Here is a 24,680-nt window from a genome sequence, read left to right as displayed (position 1 = left end):
CCCGCCGCGGCACTTTGCAGCTCCCTTTATCCCCCTCCTCCGTCTTCTCGAGCACTCCTGCTCGAGGGGCGGAGTTTCGCGGAATGACGCGGCTGCGTCATGACGCAATCGCGTCATTCCGCAAAACCCCGCCCCCCGAGCAGGAGTACTCGGAAGACGGAGGAGGAGCAGACAAGCTGGAAGGAACCGAGGAGACGGCCAGCGCGAAGAGCGGGAAGATCCTGATTGCTGTTCATGGGTAAGTAATCTCGCCCCCCCTTCCTCTCCCCCCCCCACTTGACACTTGCCTGCCGTACTGAGTAAAGTGGGGACACTTGCCTGCCATAATGGGGACACTTGCCTGCCGTACTGAGTAAAATGGGGTCACTTGCCTGCCATAATGGGGACACTTGCCTGCCATACTGAGTAAAATGGGGACACTTGCCTGCCACACTGTGTAAAATGGGGACACTTGCCTGCCATAATGGGGACACTTGCCTGCCATACTGAGTAAAATGGGGACACTTGCCTGCCGCAATGTGTAAAATGTGGACACTTGCCTGCCGCAATGTGTAAAATGGGGACTATTGCTTGCCGCACTGTGTAAAATGGGGACACTTGCCTGCCATAATGGGGACACTTGCCTGCCATACTGAGTAAAATGGGGACACTTGCCTGCCGCAATGTGTAAAATGGGGACACTTGCCTGCCGCAATGTGTAAAATGGGGACTATTGCCTGCCGCACTGTGTAAAATGGGGACACTTGCCTGCCATAATGGGGGACACTTGCCTGCCGTACTGAGTAAAATGGGGACTATTGCCTGCCGCACTGTGTAAAATTGGGACTATTGCCTGCCGCACTGTGTAAAATGGGGACACTTGCCTGCCGCACTGTGTAAAATGGGGCTATTGCATGCCACACTGTGTAAAATGGGGACACTTGCCTGCCGCAATGTGTAAAATGGGGATTCTTGCCTGCCGCAATGTGTAAAATGGGGATTCTTGCCTGCCGCACTGTGTAAAATGGGGGCACGTGCCTGCCGCACTGTGTAAAATGGGGATACCTGCCTGCCGCTCTGTGTAAAATGGGGTCACGTGCCTGCCGCACTGTGTAAAATGGGGATTCTTGCCTGCCACAATGTGTAAAATGGGGATTCTTGCCTGCCGCACTGTGTAAAATGGGGATTCTTGCCTGCCGCACTGTGTAAAATGGGGACACTTGCCTGCCGTACTGTGTAAAATGGGGACTTCTGATTTTATTTTATTTTTTCCCCTGCGGTGGCCGTGATGATATCAGATGAGGCCATGCCCATTTTAATGAGGTCACGCCCCCTTGCCGGGAGCGCGAGCGCCTTGGCCCCCACATGATTTTTCTTTTAATAGCTATGGGGGAAGGGAGCGCATTTTTTTTTTTTTATATATAAAGGGGGGGGGGGGGGGGGGCGCATTTTGAAATCTTGCACTGGGAGCCAAATTGGCTAGAAACAGCCCTGGTCCCCAGTCCCCACAATAAAGCAGCACACTGAGCACAGATATGGAGTGTTTTTCAGGCAGACAACGTATACTGGTGGTCACTGTCAGCAAAACTCTGCACTGTACTCCTGCTATATAATACAGCTGCTCCCCAGTCCCCACAATTAAGCAGTGTGAGCACAGATATATGCAGCACACTGTGAGCACAGATATGGAGCGTTTTTTTCAGGCAGAGAACGGATAACTGGTGGTCACTGATCAGCAAAACTCTGCACTGTACTCCTCCTATATACAGCTGCTCCCCAGCCCTCCCCACAATTAAGCAATAGTGCACAGCACAATCAAGTTCAACAATAACGGAGAGGACGCCAGCCACGTCCTCTCCCTAACATTTCCAATGCACGAGTGAATATGGCGGCGACGCGCGGCTGCTTATATAGAATCCGAATCTCGCGAGAATCCGACAGCGGGATGATGATGTTCGGGCGCGCTCGGGTTACCCGAGCCATACGGGAGAATCCGAGTATGCCTCGGACCCGTGTAAAATGGGTGAAGTTCGGGGGGTTCGGTTTCCGAGAAACCGAACCCGCTCATCACTACTTTAAAGGCATTGTTTCCCCTGCTTAAGGTGAGCTCAGGTACAGAAGACCAAACCCTTTCACTGAATATATGTGGTGAGTGGGGACACTGGCATATTAGTCACAAAATTTGTGAGATGTGAAACAGAATATATCCAGTGATTTGCTATCCCCTTCCAAAAAGCTTTGTGTTTTCGAGTTTGGTACATAGGCGTCAGACCGTAGTCCATACTGAGAATAATTGGGACTGCAGTCTGCAGCACTAATTAGTCTTTTACAGGATATGTCGGTGGGATTACATAAATTTATGCAGTTAAATACAGCAGACAAATATATTCCATGTCAAATGAATATATATTAATTTTTTTTATTATTTTAAAAGATCTGACCAAACCAGGTAAGACATGTAATCTCCGCCCTCATACTCATCCAAATAGTTCAGTTTATTATTAGAAAACAATGGCCCTCATTCCGAGTTGTTCGCTCGGTATTTTTCATCGCATCGCAATGAAAATCCGCTTAGTACGCATGCGCAATGTTCGCACTGCGACTGCGCCAAGTAACTTTGCTATGTAGAAAGTAATTTTACTCACGGCTTTTCATCGCTCCGGCGATCGTAATGTGATTGACAGGAAATGGGTGTTACTGGGCGGAAACACGGCGTTTCAGGGGCGTGTGGCTGAAAACGCTACCGTTTCCGGAAAAAACGCAGGAGTGGACGGAGAAACGGTGGGAGTGCCTGGGCGAACGCTGGGTGTGTTTGTGACGTCAACCAGGAACGACAAGCACTGAACTGATCGCACAGGCAGAGTAAGTCTGAAGCTACTCTGAAACTGCTAAGTAGTTAGTAATCGCAATATTGCGAATACATCGGTCGCAATTTTAAGAAGCTAAGATTCACTCCCAGTAGGCGGCGGCTTAGCGTGTGTAACTCTGCTAAATTCGCCTTGCGACCGATCAACTCGGAATGAGGGCCAATGAACGTTATTTACAGACAAAGGGCCTGATTCAGGTCCGGGAGAATATGTCAACATATGGTAATGCAGCAGGTAACGTCTGGTATAAATAGACACCTACTGCATGCATGTGTGTTCCATTGCTACTGTATGTCCGAGTATGTGCAGCACACGTGATCTCGTTCCCCGATCTGACAGTTGCAGATTTATCAGCTTCGAACACTTCAACGCTCTAGTATAAACACTGTCCAATTAGTTAGATTGTGTGTACCCAGCATTAGATACACTGCACTGCAACATGGTTTTGCCAAGGTACAAAGGTGGTCATTCCGAGTTGATAGCTAGCTGTTTTCGGTCGCAGCGCAGCGTTCAAGCAAAAAAGTGGCACTTCTGCACATGCGTATGCGGCGCAATGCGCTACGTACTTTCACAACAGCCTAAGTAGTTTCACACAAGGTCTAGTGAAGCTTTTCACTGGCCGCAGAATGATTGACAGGAAGGGGGCGTTTCTGGGTGTCAACTGACCGTTTTCAGGGAGTGTTCGAAAAAACGCAGGCGTGCCAAGAAAAACGCAGGCGTGGCTGGCCGAACGCAGGGCGTGTTTGTGACATCAAAACAGGAACTGAATGGTCTGAAGTGATCGCAAGTGCTGAGTAGGTCTGGAGCTACTCTGAAACCGCTCAAAAATATTTTGCAGCCGCTCTGCGATCCTTTCGTTCGCACTTCTGCTAAGCTAAGATACACTCCCAGAGGGTGGCGGCATAGCATTTGCACGGCTGCTAAAAACAGCTAGCAAGCGAACAACTCGGAATGAGGGCCAAAGTTACTTGCTCTTTTTGGCTTTGCTCCAAACTCAGAATCAGGCCTACTATTCTTTAGTGTGATGTGTGATGCTTAGTTATTCAATGATTGTGTACCACAGATGCCCAGATATGATACTGACTGTTGTATTTCAATGGTGATTCTGGGATCCAGTCATAAAATCTTATTTACCCAGATGCATTCAACTATACTGGTTCTATAGAGAGTGAGTGTGTGAATAATTTGTTGCACTTTGATGGGCTATAATGATATGAGTAATTTGGTAACAATCGCTCATGTACTGTAGTAGCAAAGTCCCATAAACATACTGCAGTGGCTCGGATTCAGAATTGCTAGGGAATTGCTGATCCCGATTAGTATCTCCAATGGTAGTCACCATGGCTGTCTTCTCTCCCCACTAGTTTATGTGCTTTATATGGAGGCATTGGCGAAGGCCATTCTGATGACTGCAGATATCACGTGTATGTAGTGGGAGCCGCTGAGCATAAACTGGCTCTATTTGCTGATGATCTCTTGGCAATACTGTCCAATCCATTAGTGTTGGTTCCTAACCTCCTAGTTGAGTTCCATCAGTTTGGGGAGCACTTTAACTTTAAACTTGGCCCTCTATTTCAATATGACTCTGGACATGCCTCTGGTCTTTATCTCTGTTCACATGGCATCCAACAAAGCTTGTATCTTGGATTCCTGATAAATATGAATCCAATGCAGGCATTTGAATCCAATTTTCCCCCATGCCTAGAAAACTTTGGACGAAATGCCAGTCATGGTGCAGGACCAGATCTACACATGTGCAGTGCACATCTACATCTACATGCACATCTACACATGTGCAGTGCAGCTCTTGAACAGATCTAAAAACATCAGACATTTGTGTAAATATCAAATTACATAAATCTCAGAATCAGGCCCTTTGTATTCAATTCCATTTAATCAAGAAAATGTTTTACTATTTCATCATCTGCACATGAACAGAGGTTTATGTGTATGTGCATATGCAATATATCTGTCTAGACATTGAAGTTATTTTTATGCTTTATTATTATTATTATTATTATTATCCTTTATTTATATGGCGCCACAAGGGTTCCGCAGCGCCCGATTACAGAGTACAAATGCACATAAAAAATAGGAAAACAGTGACTTACAGTTGAATACAATATAGGACAAGTACAGGGCAGCTAAGCATAACTACACCAGTAAACATAGAGATAAGTTCCAGGTGGTCAAAAAACTGTGGGATCTGGGCGGTTGAGGATTATTAAAGTAAGAAAAGTATAAGCACATGAGGGAAGAGGGCCCTACTCGTGAGAGCTTACATTCTAAGGGATATATATATATATATATATATATATATATATACATACGTTCGACTCCTGGGAGTTATCATTATATTGTTATATTAGATGTCTTTTTATTACATATATTAATTTGGTTGGTCTCTGTTTTCTGTACTCCTAGTGCTGCAATTTGATGTTTTTACTTTGAAATAGTCAGCGTTGTCCCTGTAATACATATAAATTTTTACATCAATTATCAATCAATATTGTTTCTTTAGTTTAATAAATAAATAAATAAATAAATAAATAATGTTTCTCTTAATAAAATGAAACATTATTTTCTTTTTAATGTATGAATGAAATTACATTGTCACTATAAGAGAATCATTAATTTTATTTGCCTCCTTAATCAATACATAATGATGGTCCTCATAAGTTTATTGAGTATCTTATTGTTTGGCCAGACACCTCAGAAGAAAAACAAACTGTTTGAACTATTTGCATGTCCCTTCCATTAGTTTTGTTCAACTGGTTTCTTTGGTGGATTTTCAAACCACCACTTTATAAATCTGGTGATTTCAGTTCTTTACTAATGAAAAATCTGGAGTGTGATTTGGATTTTAGTAATTTCCATACTTTTATATTTTCACCAGTTTTGATAAAATGCCCTTTAGTAAATTTCCCCAATGGTTATTACAAGAATACAGTCCTGGTTGACTGTGGGGTTGCTGGTGAATTTATTGACTAAGAGAAAGCCATTGAATATCCACTGGAAATGGTGTTATTGGAAATGCTTTTTCTATTGTAGCATTGAATAATACCCTTTTGCTTAGTGGTACCATTAAGCAATGGTGTTTCTGTCCATTGTTGGTTAGGTTTTTACATTTATAATCTATGTCCTCCTATGTTATACATACTTTGGGTAATCCAGTTATTTTGGGATATACATGATTGTGTCAAAGTAATCCTTTAATTAACTGATCAGAAGGGTAGCGTTTCTTGGCTAGAAAATCATGTAAAAAATGCTAGTAGTTGCCTGTCCATATGTTGAAAGGACCCATTCTGTAAAAAAAAAATCCAGATTCACTGCCTCTTTATTGTCCTCATGATTGTACACTTGATATTACACCAGGGTTGAAAATCACCAAGAAAGGATTTATAGTCTCAGAGGAGCACATTTCTGAAAACCTCATGCAAGGATTCATAATGTCATTCAAATCTCCATTTAGAAGCAGGGTTTTTTTTTTGCAAACAAAAAAGGATGGTGGACTTTGGGCCTTATTCAGCTTCAGTTGCAGCACAGGGCAAGGCCGCCCAGCATGTAAATACCCGGCAGAGATGCGATTGCAATTCCTTTCTGGGCTGGACAGGCAATTCCTCTCTGGGCTGGACAGGCTTTATAGGTACCATTGCGCACCGATTGGTCCAGGAATACCCTCTGGCTGACCATTGGTCACTGGTAGTCATCTGATGGTCTCCAACATGGCGGCGGCCCAATATGCAGACACACAGGAATGCCGATCACCTGGAAGACACACCAAACACCCCAAACACCATTACACAACCAGTGCTGTCTGCCGTCATGGCTAAAACCTCAGCTGTTTCACCTGCCGTCCATAAGAAACTTGCATGTCACTCCACCGCCTTACCAGCGCCCGTGTAGGTAAGTCCCATAACCTAGCACCCAACACCTGCACAGTCCTGACAAGATGGTTCCAATGTTGGCCAGAGCCAATTTGTCACAGGTTCTATAGATAAAAGACTACATCCTTCTCTCAGAAATGTTCCACTGCTGATGAATTCTATTATAAGAAACAAGGAATTGCTGGCTTTGAAATGGACCACTGAAGAATGAAGACATTGGTCGAAGAGTTAAAAACACTGTAACACAGACTTTATTAATAAAAAAAAATATTGCCGTAAATTGAAACTGCTATGAGACTTAACCATAGACAGACTTGTCCATGCATTTTTTTCAAGGTTTAATTTTTTGATAACATACAGGCCTGGTCAGAGAATTTCGAGGTTTCTGACCTGTCCTGAAGATTTTAGTACCCCCATACATTTTTTTTTATTCCAGCATAAATAATCTTAGAGGGATTTATACAAGTGTGTGTTGTTGTAGGACATTCAAAGACAGATTCCTTCAGCTACATCAGTTGGTAAATGGTTTGCTGCATTGGCATTGCGACCGCATCTAAATCAGGCCCTTGAGCAGGAATGGCTGTTTATTGCTTTATTCTGAGCTTTTCATCTGCATATCATTCCCAAATAAATGCTCAGACTAATAGGGTTAATAGCATCTTGGAACAATACCCCAGAATTTATCTTTCCCAATCACACAATAATGGGGCTATGTGGGAAGAATAAGGCAGTGACGCGGGGGGGAGGGGGGTTCTGAGTACGCCTGACTGACCACAGTCTCAGTATCCCACTCTCACAGCATAATGCCGTGATTACTTTTGGCTCTGATCCCTTAAATACTCCTGTGAATAACAGCCATGACACTACAGTATATATATATATATATATATATATATATACACACCAACGGGCGGCACTCACAAGACTTGTTGTTAAGAATAATCAGACGGACAGCGTCCCTGCGTTCATTATATATAAATGCAAAGCCCTCACTCACTCACTAACTGACTGACTCATCACTAATACTCTTACTTCCCGATATGTTAGGAAGCTGAAATGTAACATAGGTATTCTTCATGTGGGAAATAGGAAAACTACGTAATTAGAATTTTAATAAACTTTCCCTAAGGGGATGAACAGGGGGTTGCCGTAATGGCGTCATAATCGGATCAAAATTTGGATTGCACCTACAGTGGGTAGAAATTAATAAACTACAAAAATGGTCCTGCACTTTTTACCGTATCTGCTAAGGATGCTCCTTGGGTAACGCCAAGAACCATGGATTCATTTTTACTTACATTAAGACGTCTCAAATTTACATCTTTACATGAGAAAATCAGAAACGCCCGTGCAGGTGAAGATAGGGTTTGGCTGTAAACCGGCCATCAGATAAATTTGGACCCAAATATTGTGACCTTTAAGAATGTCAGAAAAATTACTTCTCTATTTTATCAGCTAGATATTCATGTCCTTAAGAAGTCCTACAGTCCCGCTGTTCTGTGCTGAAACCAGCTTTCTATTTAGTAAAAAAAACATATGAGATAGGTTCTACTGTAGGTCACCTGCAGTGTTGGCACTGTACTGCTTTGATTTACTCTGTTTATCCACTTTCACCACAAGTGGTGGGATGCGATTAGCATCCTGGCAGTTGGGATGCCGGTTATCATGTGACCAACGCCAGAATCCCAACACCACTCAGAATGCCGGTGCCAGAACATCAAACACTGACATCCCGAAGGTATCGGGGGTCACTGTTAGGGTTAGGACACTGGTGAAGGGGGGTAAGGCACTAGATGGGGGAGGTTAGCCATAGCCACCACCCCAACTCTTAGCTCTAGCCACCATCCCCACTATGTTAACCCTAGCTGGTACCCCAGGCGGGTTAGAGGAGGGGACAGGAGAGGGGTCAAATAATTACCCCATCCCGACCACCGGGATCCTGTATTACAACCCTAGTGGCTATTATGAAGTTCTACATTGGAGCTGCACTATGCATTTCTATCACCAGTGGCCACTATTGACTTCAGTAATACCCCTTTCACACTGCCAATGCCGGATCCCACCCGGGAATTAGAGACAGGTCCTTCCCTGGTGGGATCCGGCATTTACCGCTGCTGCAGGCTTCCCCGACCCGGCAATATGCCGGGCGGGTTGCTATAGCAGCAGGGGCGGAGCCGGCGGCTGGGGTGGTGGTGGAGGCGGCGCTGGGAGATGAGATCATCTCCGCGCCGCCTCTCCCTGCTGTAGTAAATGGGTCCCGGGAAGTATCGACCCGGGAGCCCGTTTACGCAGCCACTGATCCAGTATTCAACCCGGGTATAACACTGCTTTATTCCCGGGTTAAATTGCCGGGTCAGGCGACCCACGATTTTGGCTATGCCCCTTTCACACCGCACGCCGACCCGTGTCGACCTGGCAATATGCCGGGTCGGTACCGGGTTATTTGTGAAGTGTGGTATAACAGTATCAGTAATTATTTATCCCAGATGCAACTTATGGAGTTAAGTATCTCTCTTCAAATATTGGACAACTACAAAGCTGCTTTGTGGAATTTATGCACCAATCTAAGAATATCTTATCTTCTTGTTCTAATCCTGGGTAACATCTGCCTCCAGAAACCAGCACCTTGACCTATGGATTTCTTGTTACTGGCAATTAGTGTTGTCTTCACGAAGTGTTTTCTAAGCAGTATTTGCTTTCTGGACTCTGAATCATTACTGATGTGTCCACATACACCTATCCTCAAATCATGAAAAATAGCCTTGTTTAATGTGACTTAGCCTCACTAAGCTGCCCACTCATGGGACACAGGCACACAGTGCTCAGCCTGTCTATCTTCAACAAGCCTGCCCCCAGTCTCCTGTGAAACCAGCCAATGGGAGTATGGGGGCGGGCTTATTGAAGATAGGCTGAGCACTGCGTGCGTAGTCCCATGCGTGCCGCAGCTGCTGATCCCTGGGTAAGGCAGCCAGCACATATATTGCATACAACTTTACATGTGGTGGCCGGCTCCCCTCTGCAGTCTTTGGTCGGCGCTGCAGCCCAGGGGCATCAGCCACAACTGGAGGTGACTTAAAGTCATTGCAAAATGAGGAAGTATCATGGGAATGTCATGGGCATTGCCCGCAGCACCACAGCAACAGTGGACAATTCTGTTTCTTCTCAGTATGGCGAGTGGTTGTTTAATGGTGTGTACACACAGCGAGATATTTTCTTATCGTAAGAAAAGTTAGTGCAGATCGCAAGGTGAAAGTCACCTTGCGATCCCAATTCGATGCCAATGCGCGATCCCGCGCAGTCGGCATCGCAAGCCTGGATAGACTGTGCAGGCAAGTCAATTTTGACTATCTCTATAGAAGAGATTGACACTTAGCCAAAATCGCACATAGTCAGTATCGCACGCACACTCATTATGTGCTTGCGATGCCGACCTAGCCCCTGTCGCATAGTGAGAATCAGGCATAGCCCGAATCTCACCGTGTGTATGGGCCTTTAGTTTGGGCCCTCTCTGTCCCTCATCTTTCTGGGTTGATTGTGTGCCTATGGTTTCAAGGTAGAGTTGAATGGTTTTCAAATGTGTTTATTAATGTTACTATTTCATTGCAGGGCGTTTTAATGGCAAATATACTTTGCTGAAATATACTTTGCTCATTGGACATTCATACATGTTTTAGGCATCTAAGGCCTCATTGCCAGTGACTCCTCTTCATTCCCTGACATGTCCAGTATCAGATGGCTATATTGAAGTGTGCTGTCTATAAGTTTGGGTTGTCTAAGGTGTTAGTGGTAAGGTGATGTACATATGGATTTGGCTAGGCATGAGACTAACACATTTCGACCTAGGGCACTCTGTAAGGCTGGGAGTATGGTGGTCAGCCATACTACAGGTTGAGTCTCCCTTATCCAAAATGCTTGGGACCAGAGGTATTTTAGATATGGGATTTTTCCGTATTTTGGAATACAGATGTAGCCACCTTTATCTTGACTGGCTGAGGGGTTTGTCCCGATCGAGCATACGCAGCGTAGGGAGGCGCGCCTAGTCACAGAGAGGCGTACCTAATCGCACGGAGGCAGACAGAGCGTTTGGCGTTACCTTTACGTGTAATACCTGCGATCAGCCACCAGATGTCGCTTTTTACAATCACCACTGAGCATGCGTGTGGTCTCCCGTAAAATACAATACTGAAATATATAATAAGGACTACTTTACTAAGGCGTCTCATTACGCTGCAAACAGTAAATACTCATTACGCTGCATTATTTAATACAGTATATACGATACAGACACAGATAGTACAGCATACAGTATATGATCCATCTACAGTACTTTATGAATATGTGAGCGTCCAAGTCCCGCAGACAAAACAACAGAAAACCAGTAGTGTACACTGTCGCAAATGGACGTGTTAGAAGTTCACTATTGCCTCTTGAGATTAGGAATTTTGTACAGTATGTTAGCGTCCTAATCCCGTAGTCATTACAGCATAATCAAAACCAATGGATTTATTTATCTGTCTGCGGCGAAGTGGTGAAGTGTTCCGCTTCCTATACTCAGAGTCCTGAGTTCGATTCCTAAAGTACAAATGCATGTTAGTTTTTTCCAGACACTTTATTGTTTTTTTTATTCACATAAACCAGGGCAAAGCTGCATGAGCGGTTCTACTGTTAAGGTTCTATGCACCGTACAGTACACATACAATTCTGTAGCTGGGCAGACTCAATAGAAATGGCTACCACCTATGACTCCTTGCCCCACAGAGGCCCTAGGCTACGGAGCAAGTAACAGTCCAGATTTTACAGGCTATGGGGCAATGCTGAAGGAGCGTCACAATCCCCTAGCTAAAATACACAGGGGCGATAGGGATAAGCTAGGTCTGCACATTACGGTACACCGGCCTCAATCGCATAGCACACTGGCAAAATGACCATTACCCCAGAACCCCCACCTCGTGGCAGGCAGCGATGGCTACGGGGCAATGCTGAAGGAGCGTCACAATCCCCTAGCCAAAATACACAGGGGCGATAGAGATAAGTGAGGTCTATGCACATTACGTTACACCGGGCTCGATCGCATGGCAAACTGACAAAACACAAGTTTTACATAAAGCAGGGCAAAGCTGCAGGAGAGTTTCTACTGTCAAGATTCTATGCACTTTACGGTACACATACAATTCTATAGCAGGGCAAACTCAATTGAAATGGCTACCGCCTGTGACTCCTAACTCCATGGAGGCACTCGGCTATGGAGCAAGTAACAGCACAGATTTGAAGCAATGCTGAAGGAGCGTCAGAATCCCCTAGCTAAAATACACAGGGGTGATAGGGATAAGCGAGGTCAATGCACATAACGATACACCGCAAAGTACCCCATGGTTTTGATTATGCCTTTTCTTTGAACACGGTATTTTCCACTGCCTCGCCCTACCCCCATCCCACTTTCCCCTTCCCCCCTGGGAGCCTGCAAAGTACATGCAGTAGACAGGGAGGGAGTTCCGATCAGGTTACAAGACATGTGCAACAGTATACTACTGTATGTAGGAAAATCCTCCACCTACTCTGATTTATGTGAAACCTGTGTGCAGCCTTTCATTGAATGTATAACAAAGAAAAAAAAATAATAAAGTGAATGTCACGGGAACATAGAAAAAAAAGGTTGGCACTTTGGGACTCTCAGCGTGGGAGGTGGGAGCCTTCATCGCTAGGTTGGTATGGAAGGGGAGACAATTAGCTACCGGAGGGTATTAATCCCAAGTTTCTGTGACCCCCACAAGGCTCATGGCAAGCGTCGGAACCCATGGTGGGTCTGAATTAACGGGCCAATTATAGTCTATGGGAAAATGGGTCCACTTTGCATACTGATATCTCTGGTTCTGGGTGTCCCAGAGACTGAGGACTGGTACCATACAAAAGAGGAGACTCTTGGCTTTCGGGGCAGACCAACCACTAGTTTATGTGACACTGGAAAAGGAAACGGGAAGCAACCGTGTTTCGGGTACCCTCCAGTTGTCCGCCTAGCTTGCACAGGATGCAGGGTTTCTGGCTAGATAGGAAATACTGCACAGAAATGCTAAGCATGGTAATTTGACATCCAGGAACATAGGGAGGAGTTTTTATCTCTCTCCATTATACTTAGAAAAATTACACTTGCCACTGTACGTTACAAGCTGTTCGTGCTAATTAGTACACTAGTAGAACATACTGTACAGAGATACTAAGGACAGTGATTTGGCATCCACGAACTTAGGGAGGAGCTTTAATCTCTCTCCATTGTAATCTTTCTAAGTATAATGGAGAGAGATAAAAGCTCCTCCCTAAATTCCTGGGTGCCAAATTACAGTCTTTAGTATCTCTGTATTCTATGTTCTACTAGTGTACTAATTAGCATGAACAGCTTGTAACGTACAGTGGCAAGTTTAATATTTCTATGTATAATGGAGAGAGATAAAAGCTCCTCTGAAAGTTCCTAGATGCCAAATCACCGTCCTTAGTATGTTCTACTAGTGTACTAATTAGCGCAAACGGCTATTAACGGAATGCCAAATCACCGAATTTAGTATCTCTGTACAGTATATCCTATTAGGGTACTAATTAGCATGAACAGCTTGTAACGTACATGGCAGGTTTAATCTTTCTATGAATAATGGAGAGAGATAAAAGCTCCTCAGTAAGTTCCTGGATGCCAAACACCGTACTTAGTATCTCTGTACAGTATGTTCTATTAGGGTACTAATTAGCTGTTCGTGCTAACTAGTACCCTAATAGAAAATACTATACAGAGATACTAAAGACGGTGATTTGGCAACCAGGAATTTACGGAGGAGAAAGATCAAACCTGCCACTGTATGTTACAAGCTGCTCGTGCTAATTAGTACACTAGAAGAACATGCTGTACAGAGATACTACGGACAGTGATTTGGCATCCACGAACTTAGGGAGGAGCTTTTATCTCTCTCCATTATACTTAGAAAGATTACAATGGAGAGAGATAAAAGCTCCTCCCTAAGTTCCTGGATGCCAAATCACTGTACTTAGTATCTATGTACAGTATGTTCTACTAGTGTACTAATTAGCACGAACAGCATGTAACACACAGTGGCAATTTTAATCTTTCTATGTATAATATTGAGAGATAAAAGCTTCTCCCTAAGTTCCTGGTTGCCAAATCACCAAACTTAGTATCTCTGCATAGTATTTTCTATTAGGGTACTAATTAGCACAAACAGCTAATTAGTACCCTAATAGAACATACTGTACAGAGATACTAAGTACGGTGATTTGGCATCCAGGAACTTAGAGGAGCTTTTATCTCTCTCCATTATACATAGAAAGAATAAACTTGCCGCTGTACGTTACAAGCTGTTCGTGCTAATTAGTACACTAGTAAAACATACTGTACAGAGATACTAAGGACGGTGATTTGGCATCCAGGAACTTACTGAGGAGCTTTTATCTCTCTCCATTATATATAGAAAGATTAAACTTGCCGCTGTACTTTACAAGCTGTTCTTGCTAATTAGTACCCTAATAGAACATACTGTACAGAGATACTAAGGATGGTGATTTGGCATCTAGGAACTTCCAGAGAAGCTGTTATCTCTCTCCATTATACATAGAAAGATTAAACTTGCAACTGTACGTTACAAGCTGTTCGTGCTAATTAATACACTAGAAGAACATACTGGGGACTCAGACTCATACAGTACTTGCATTTCAAAAGCACAGTATTTTCCACCGCCTCCCGCTTGCCCATCGCCCTTCCCCCCTGGGATCCTGCACAGGTCATGCAGTAGACAGGGAGGGAGTTATTCACATAAACTAGGGCAAAGCTGCAGGAGCAGTTGTACTGTTTAGGGTCTATGCACCATATGGTATACATACAATTCTGTAGCAGGGCAGACTTTATTGAAATGGCTACCGCCTGTGACTCCTCGCCCAATGGAGGCCCTCGGCTATGGAGCAAGTAACAGCACAGATTTGGTAGGTCACGGGGCAATGCTGAAGGAGCGTCAGAATCCCCTAGCTAAAATACACAGGGGTGATAGGGATAAGTGAGGTCTTTGCGCATAACGATACACCGCAAAGTTCCCCATGGTTTTGATTATGCCTTTTCTTTGAACATGGTATTTTCCACTCCCTCACCCTACCCCCATCCCACTTTCCCCTTCCCCCCCTGGGAGCCTGCAAAGTACATGCAGTAGACAGGGAGGGAGTTCCGATCAGGTTACAAGACATGTGCAACAGTATACTACTGTATGTAGGAAAATCCACCGCCCACTCTGATTTATTTGAAACCTGTGTGCACCCGTCCATTGAATGTATAACAAAGAAAAATAATAATAATAATAAAGTGAATGTTACAGGAACACATTAAAAAAAGGTTGGCACTTCCTTCCCATTGGTGTTGGTTTATGCCTTAGGGGACTCGTACGTTAATACTTGTATTTCAAAAGCACAGTGTTTTCCACCGCCTCTCCCTACCCCCATCGCCCTTCCCCCCTGGGAGCCTGCACAGGTCATGCAGTGGACAGGGAGGGAGTTCAGGTCAGGTACAATACACAAATGCTGACGATCTACAGTACTGTGTTGCTCAGTTAGTTGCGTCGGAATACACTAATTTATACTCATTACCGCTGTGTATTTGTATATAGCGGAATGAATCGCTGCTGCAGATTTACTTTGATTTATGTGAAACCTGTGTGCACCCTTTCATTGAATGTACAACAAAGAAAAAAAATAATAAAGTGAATGTCACGGGAACATAGAAAAAAAAAAGGTTGGCACTTTGTGACTCTCAGCATGGGAGGTGGGAGCCTTCATCACCAGGTTGGTATGAAAGGGGAGACAATTAGCTACCGGAGGGTACCAACCCCAAGTTTCTGTGACCTCCACAAGGCTCATGGCAAGTGTCGGAACCTATGGTGGGTCTGAATTAACGGTCCCATTATAGTCTCTGGGAAAATGGGTCCACTTTGCGTACTGATATCTCTAGTTCTGGGTGTACCAGAGACTCAGGACTTGTACCATACAAAAGAGGAGACTCTTGGCTTTCGGGGCAGACCAACCACTAGTTTATGTGACACTGGGAAGGGAAACGGGAAGCAACCGTGTTTCGGGTCCCCTCCAGTTGTCCGCCTAGCTTGCACAGGATACAGGGTTTCTGGCTAGATAGGAAATACTGTACAGAAATGCTAAGCATGGTAATTTGACATTCAGGAACATAGGGAGGAGTTTTTATCTCACTCCATTATACTTAGAAAAATTACACTTGCCTCTGTACGTTACAAGCTGTTTGTGCTAATTAGTACACTAGTAGAACATACTGTACAGAGATACTAAGTACAGTGATTTGGCATCCACGAATTTAGGGACGAGCTTTAATCTCTCCATTGTAATCTATCTAAGTATAATGGAGAGAGATAAAAGCTCCTCCCTAAATTCCTGGATGCCAAATTACTGTCCTTAGTATCTCTGTACTCTATGTTCTACTAGTGTACTAATTAGCTGTTTGTGCTAATTAGTACCCTAATAGAAAATACTATGCAAAGATACTAAGGATGGTGATTTGGCAACCAGGAACTTAGGGAGGAGCTTTTATCTCTCTATATTACACATAGAAAGATTAAAATTGCCAGTGAACGTTACAAACTGTTCGTGCTAATTAGTACACTAGTAGAACATACTGTACAGAGATACTAAGTACAGTGATTTGGCATCCACGAATTTAGGGAGGAGCTTTAATCTCTCCATTGTAATCTATCTAAGTATAATGGAGAGAGATAAAAGCTACTCCCTTAATTCCTGGATGCCAAATTACTGTCCTTAGTATTTCTGTACTCTATGTTCTACTAGTGTACTAATTAGCACGAACAGCTTGTAACGTAGAGTGGCATGTTTAATCATTCTATGTATAATGGAGAGAGATAAAAGCTCCTCAATAAGTTCCTGGATACAAAATCACCATACTTAGTATCTCTGTACAGTATGTTCTATTAGGGTACCAATTAGCTGTTTGTGCTAATTAGTACCCTAATAGAAAATACTATGCAGAGATACTAAGGATGGTGATTTGGCAACCAGGAACTTAGGAAGGAGCTTTTATCTCTCTATATTATACATAGTAAGATTAAAATTGCACTGTACGTTACAAGCTGTTTGTGCTAATTAGTACCCTAATAGAAAATACTATGCAAAGATACTAAGGATGGTGATTTGGCAACCAGGAACTTAGGGAGGAGCTTTTATCTCTCTATATTATACATAGAAAGATTAAAATTGCCACTGTACGTTACAAGCTGTTCGTGCTAATTAGTACACTAGTAGAACATACTGTACAGAGATACTAAGTACAGTGATTTGGCATCCACGAATTTAGGGAGGAGCTTTAATCTCTCCATTGTAATCTATCTAAGTATAATGGAGAGAGATAAAAGCTCCTCCCTAAATTCCTGGATGCCAAATTACTGTCCTTAGTATCTCTGTACTCTATGTTCTACTAGTGTACTAGTTAGCTGTTTGTGCTAATTAGTACCCTAATAGAAAATACTATGCAAAGATACTAAGGATGGTGATTTGGCAACCAGGAATTTAGGGAGGAGCTTTTATCTCTCTATATTATACATTGAAAGATTAAAATTGCCAGTGTACGTTACAAGCTGTTCGTACTAATTAGTACACTAGTAGAACATACTGTACAGAGATACTAAGTACAGTGATTTGGCATCCACGAACTTCGGGAGGAGCTTTAATCTCTCCATTGTAATCTATCTAAGTATAATGGAGAGAGATAAAAGCTCCTCCCTAAATTCCTGGATGCCAAATTACTGTCCTTAGTATCTCTGTACAGTATGTTCTACTAGTGTACTAATTAGCACGAACAGCTTTTAACTGTATGCCAAATCATCATACTTAGTATCTCTGTACAGTATGTTCTATTAGGGTACTAATGAGCACGAACAGCTTGTAACGTACAGCGGCAAGTTTAATCTTTCTATGTATAATGGAGAGAGATAAAAGCTCCTCAGTAAGTTCCTGGATGCCAAATCACCGTACTTAGTAACTCTGTACAGTATGTTCTATTAGGGTACTAATTAGCTGTTTGTGCTAATTAGTACCCTAATAGAAAATACTATGCAGAAATACTAAGGACGGTGATTTGGCATCTAGTAACTTACAGAGGAGCTTTTATCTCTCCATTATACATAGAAAGATTAAAATTGCCAGTGTACGTTACAAGCTGTTCATGCTAATTAGTACACTAGTAGAACATACTGTACAGAGATACTAAGTACAGTGATTTGGCATCCACGAATTTAGGGAGGAGCTTTAATCTCTCCATTGTAATCTATCTAAGTATAATGGAGAGAGATAAAAGCTCCTCCCTAAATTCCTGGATGCCAAATTACTGTCCTTAGTATCTCTGTACTCTATGTTCTACTAGTGTACTAGTTAGCTGTTTGTGCTAATTAGTACCCTAATAGAAAATACTATGCAAAGATACTAAGGATGGTGATTTGGCAACCAGGAATTTAGGGAGGAGCTTTTATCTCTCTATATTATACATAGAAAGATTAAAATTGCCAGTGTACGTTACAAGCTGTTCGTGCTAATTAGTACACTAGTAGAACATACGGTACAGAGATACTAAGTACAGTGATTTGGCATCCACGAATTTAGGGAGGAGCTTTAATCTCTCCATTGTAATCTATCTAAGTATAATGGAGAGAGATAAAAGCTCCTCCCTAAATTCCTGGATGCCAAATCACTGTCCTTAGTATCTCTGTACAGTATGTTCTACTAGTGTACTAATTAGCACGAACAACTTTTAACTGTATGCCAAATCACCATACTTAGCATCTCTGTACAGTATGTTCTATTAGGGTACTAATGAGCACGAACAGCTTGTAACGTACAGCGGCAAGTTTAATCTTTCTATGTATAATGGAGAGAGATAAAAGCTCCTCAGTAAGTTCCTGGATGCCAAATCACCGTACTTAGGCCCTCATTCCGAGTTGATCGGTCGCAAGGCGAATTTAGCAGAGTTACACACGCTAAGCCGCCGCCTACTGGGAGTGAATCTTAGCTTCTTAAAATTGCGACCGATGTATTCGCAATATTGCGATTACTAACTACTTAGCAGTTTCAGAGTAGCTTCAGACTTACTCTGCCTGTGCGATCAGTTCAGTGCTTGTCGTTCCTGGTTGACGTCACAAACACACCCAGCGTTCGCCCAGGCACTCCCACCGTTTCTCCGGCCACTCCTGCGTTTTTTCCGGAAACGGTAGCGTTTTCAGCCACACGCCCCTGAAACGCCGTGTTTCCGCCCAGTAACACCCATTTCCTGTCAATCACATTACGATCGCCGGAGCGAAGAAAAAGCCGTGAGTAAAAATACTTTCTTCATAGTAAAGTTACTTGGCGCAGTCGCAGTGCGAACTTTGCGCATGCGTACTAAGCGGATTTTCACTGCGATGCGATGAAAAAGAACGAGCGAACAACTCGGAATGAGGGCCTTAGTAACTCTGTACAGTATGTTCTATTAGGGTACTAATTAGCTGTTTGTGCTAATTAGTACCCTAATAGAAAATACTATGCAGAAATACTAAGGACGGTGATTTGGCATCTAGTAACTTACAGAGGAGCTTTTATCTCTCCATTATACATAGAAAGATTAAACTTGCCACTGTACGTTACAACCTGTTCGTGCTAATTTGTACACTAGTATAACATACTGTACAGAGATACTAAGGACAGTGATTTGGCATCCACGAACTTAGGGAGGAGCTTTAATCTCTATCCATTGTAATCTTTCTAAGTATAATGGAGAGAGATAAAAACTCCTCCCTAACTTCCTGGATGCCAAATTACCATCCTTAGTATCTCTGTACTCTATGTTCTACTAGTGTACTAATTAGCACGAACAGCTTGTAATGTAGAGTGGCAAGTTTAATCTTCCTATGTATAATGGAGAGAGATAAAAGCTCCTCTGTAAGTTCCTAGATGCCAAATCAACGTCCTTAGTATCTCTGTACAGTATGTTCTACTAGTGTATTAATTAGCACGAACAGCTTGTAACGTACAGTGGCAAGTTTAACCTTTCTATGTATAATATAGAGAGATAAAAGCTCCTCCCTAAGTTCCTGGTTGCCAAATCACTGTCCTTAGTATCTCTGTATAATATTTTCTATTAGGGTACTAATATAATATACTTAGTAACTCTGTACAGTATGTTCTATTAGGGTACTAATTAGCTGTTTGTGCTAATTAGTACCCTAATAGAAAATACTGTACAGAGATACTAAGGACGGTGATTTGGCATCCAGGAACTTACTGAGGAGCTTTTATCTCTCTCCATTATACATAGAAAGATTAAACTTCCGCTGTACTTTACAAGCTGTTCTTGCTAATTAGTACCCTAATAGAACATACTGTACAGAGATACTAAGTACGGTGATTTGGCATCCAGTTAAAAGCTGTTTATGCTAATTAGTACACTAGTATAACATACTGTACAGAGGTACTAAGGACGGTGACTTGGCATCCAGGAACTTACTGAGGAGCTTTGATCTCTCCATTATACATAGAAAAATTAAACTTGCCACTGTACTTTACAAGCTGTTCATGCTAATTAGTACACTAGAAGAACATACTGGGGACTCGGACTCATACAGTACTTGCATTTCAAAAGCACAGTATTTTCCACCGCCTCCCACTAGCCTATCGCCCTTCCCCCCTGGGATCCTGCACAGGTCATGCAGTAGACAGGGAGGGGGTTATTCACATAAACCAGGGCAAAGCTGCAGGAGCAGTTGTACTGTTAAGGGTCTATGCACCATATGGTACACATACAATTCTGTAGCAGGGCAGACTCAATTGAAATAGCTACCGCCTGTGACTCCTCGCCCAATGGAGGCCCTCGGCTATGGATCAAGTAACAGCAGATTTGGTAGGTCACGGGGCAATGCTGAAGGAGCGTCAGAGTCCCTTAGCTAAAATACACAGGGGTGATAGGGATAAGTGAGGTCTTTGCACATAACGATACACCGCAAAGTTCCACATGGTTTTGATTATGCCTTTTCTTTGAACACGGTATTTTCCACTGCCTCACCCTACCCCCATCCCTCTTTCCCCTTCCCCCCTGGGAGCCTGCAAAGTACATGCAGTAGACAGGGAGGGAGTTCCGATCAGGTTACAAGACATGTGCAACAGTATACTACTGTATGTAGGAAAATCCACCGCCCACTCTGATTTATGTGAAACCTGTGTGCACCCTTCCATTGAATGTATAACAAAGAAAAATAATAATAATAAAGTGAATGTTACAGGAACACATTAAAAAAAGATTGACACTTCCTTCCCATTGGTGTTGGTTTATGCCTTAGGGGACTCGGACGCTAATACTTGTATTTCAAAAGCACAGTATTTTCCACCGCCTCTCCCTACCCCCATCGCCCTTCCCCCCTGGGAGCCTGCCCAGGTCATGCAGTGGACAGGGAGGGAGTTCAGGTCAGGTAAAATACACAAATGCCGATGATCTACAGTACTGTGTTGCTCAGTTAGTTGCGTCGGAATACACTAATTTATACTCATTACCGCTGTGTATTTGTATATAGCGGAATGAATCGCTGCTGCAGATTTACTTTGATTTATGTGAAACCTGTGTGCACCCTTTCATTGAATGTGTAACAAAGAAAAAATAATAATAAAGCGAATGTCACGGGAACACATAAAAAAAAGGTTGGCACTTTGTGACTCTCAGCATGGGAGGTGGGAGCCTTCATCACTAGGTTGGTATGGAAGGGGAGACAATTAGCTACCGGAGGGTACCAACCCCAAGTTTCTGTGACCCCCACAAGGCTCATGGCAAGCATTGGAACCCATGGTGGGCAGTACGGCTGGTGTAATGGTTAGCATTACTGCCTCACAGCACTGAGGTCATGGGTTCGATTCCCACCATGGCCCTAACTGTGTGGAGTTTGTATATTCTACCCGTACTTGCGTGGGTTTCCTCCGGGTGCTCCGGTTTCCTCCCACAATCCAAAAATATACTGGTAGGTTAATTGGCTCCCAACAAAATTAACCCTAGCATGAATGTGTGTGCGTGTACATGTGATAGGGAATATAGATTGTAAGCTCCACTGGGGCAGGGACTGATGTGAATGACCGAATATTCTCTGTAAAGCGCTGCGGAATTTGTGTGCGCTATATAAATAACTGGTAATAAATAAATAATGGTAATAATAATGGTGGGTCTGAATTAACGGTCCCATTATAGTCTATGGGAAAATGGGTCCACTTTGCATACTGATATCTCTGGTTCTGGGTGTGCAAGAGACTCAGGACTGGTACCATACAAAAGAGGAGACTCTTGGCTTTCGGGGCAGACCAACCACTAGTTTATGTGACACTGGGAAGGGAAATGGGAAGCAACCGAGTTTCGGGTCCCCTCCAATTGTCCGCCTAACTTGCACAGGATGCAGAGTTTCTGGCTAGATAGGAAATACTGTACAGAAATGCTAAGCATGGTAATTTGACATCCAGGAACATAGGGAGGAGTTTTTATCTCTCTCCATTATACTTAGAAAAATTACACTTGCCACTGTACCTTACAAGCTGTTTGTGCTAATTAGTACACTAGTAGAACATACTGTACAGAGATACTGACAGTGATTTGGCATCCACGAATTTAGGAAGGAGCTTTAATCTCTCTCCATTGTAATCTTTCTAAGTATAATGGAGAGAGATAAAAGCTCCTCCCTAAATTCCTGTGTGCCAAATTACCGTCTTTAGTATCTCTGTACTCTATGTTCTACTAGTGTACTAATTAGCACGAACAGCTTGTAACGTACAGTGGCAAGTTTAATATTTCTATGTATAATGGAGAGAGATAAAAGCTCCTCTGTAAGCTCCTAGATGCCAAATCACCGTCCTTAGTATCTGTATAGTATTTTCTATTAGGGTACTAATTAGCACGGACAGCTTGTAACGTACAGCGGCAAGTTTAATCTTTCTATGTAAAATGGAGAGAGATAAAAGCTCCTCTGGAAGTTCCCAGATGCCAAATCACCATCCTTAGTATCTCTGTACAGTATGTTCTACTAGTGTACTAATTAGCACGAACAGCTTTTAACTGGATGCCAAATCACCATACTTCGTATCTCTGTACAGTATGTTCTCTTAGGGTACTAATAAGCACAAACAGCTTGTAACGTACAGCACCAAGTTTAATCTATCTAAGTATAATGGAGAGCGATAAAAGCTCCTCAGTAAGTTCCTGGATGCCAAATCACCGTACTTAGTAACTCTGTACAGTATGTTCTATTAGGGTACTAATTAGCTGTTTGTGCTAATTAGTACCCTAATAGAAAATACTATGCAGAGATACTAAGGATGGTGATTTGGCAACCAGGAACTTAGGGAGGAGCTTTTATCTCTCTATATTATACATAGGAAGATTAAAATTGCCACTGTACGTTACAAGCTGTTCGTGCTAATTAGTACACTAGTATAATATACTGTACACAGATACTAAGGACAGTGATTTGTCATCCACGAACTTAGGGAGGAGCTTTAATCTCTCCATTGTCATCTTTCTTAGTATAATGGAGAGAGATAAAAGCTCCTCCCTAAATTCCTGGATGCCAAATTACTATCCTTAGTATCTCTGTACTCTATGTTCTACTAGTGTACTAATTAGCACGAACAGCTTTTAACTGTATGCCAAATCACCATACTTAGTATCTCTGTACAGTATGTTCTATTAGGGTACTAATGAGCACGAACAGCTTGTAACGTACAGCGGCAAGTTTAATCTTTCTATGTATAATGGAGAGAGATAAAAGCTCCTCAGTAAGTTCCTGGATGCCAAATCACCGTACTTAGTAACTCTGTACAGTATGTTCTATTAGGGTACTAATTAGCTGTTTGTGCTAATTAGTACCCTAATAGAAAATACTATGCAGAAATACTAAGGACGGTGATTTGGCATCTAGTAACTTACAGAGGAGCTTTTATCTCTCCATTATACATAGAAAGATTAAACTTGCCACTGTACGTTACAACCTGTTCGTGCTAATTTGTACACTAGTATAACATACTGTACAGAGATACTAAGGACAGTGATTTGGCATCCACGAACTTAGGGAGGAGCTTTAATCTCTATCCATTGTAATCTTTCTAAGTATAATGGAGAGAGATAAAAACTCCTCCCTAACTTCCTGGATGCCAAATTACCATCCTTAGTATCTCTGTACTCTATGTTCTACTAGTGTACTAATTAGCACGAACAGCTTGCAATGTAGAGTGGCAAGTTTAATCTTTCTATGTATAATGGAGAGAGATAAAAGCTCCTCTGTAAGTTCCTAGATACCAAATCAACGTCCTTAGTATCTCTGTACAGTATGTTCTACTAGTGTATTAATTAGCACGAACAGCTTGTAACGTACAGTGGCAAGTTTAACCTTTCTATGTATAATATAGAGAGATAAAAGCTCCTCCCTAAGTTCCTGGTTGCCAAATCACTGTCCTTAGTATCTCTGTATAATATTTTCTATTAGGGTACTAATATAATATACTTAGTAACTCTGTACAGTATGTTCTATTAGGGTACTAATTAGCTGTTTGTGCTAATTAGTACCCTAATAGAAAATACTGTACAGAGATACTAAGGACGGTGATTTGGCATCCAGGAACTTACTGAGGAGCTTTTATCTCTCTCCATTATACATAGAAAGATTAAACTTGCCGCTGTACTTTACAAGCTGTTCTTGCTAATTAGTACCCTAATAGAACATACTGTACAGAGATACTAAGTACGGTGATTTGGCATCCAGTTAAAAGCTGTTTATGCTAATTAGTACACTAGTATAACATACTGTACAGAGGTACTAAGGACGGTGACTTGGCATCCAGGAACTTACTGAGGAGCTTTGATCTCTCCATTATACATAGA

This window comes from Pseudophryne corroboree, chromosome 3 (genome assembly GCF_028390025.1).
Source record: "Pseudophryne corroboree isolate aPseCor3 chromosome 3, aPseCor3.hap2, whole genome shotgun sequence".
In the NCBI taxonomy this organism is placed as follows: domain Eukaryota; kingdom Metazoa; phylum Chordata; class Amphibia; order Anura; family Myobatrachidae; genus Pseudophryne; species Pseudophryne corroboree.
The sequence above is the reverse complement of the archived record's forward strand: the minus strand, read 5'-3'. Positions refer to the sequence as shown.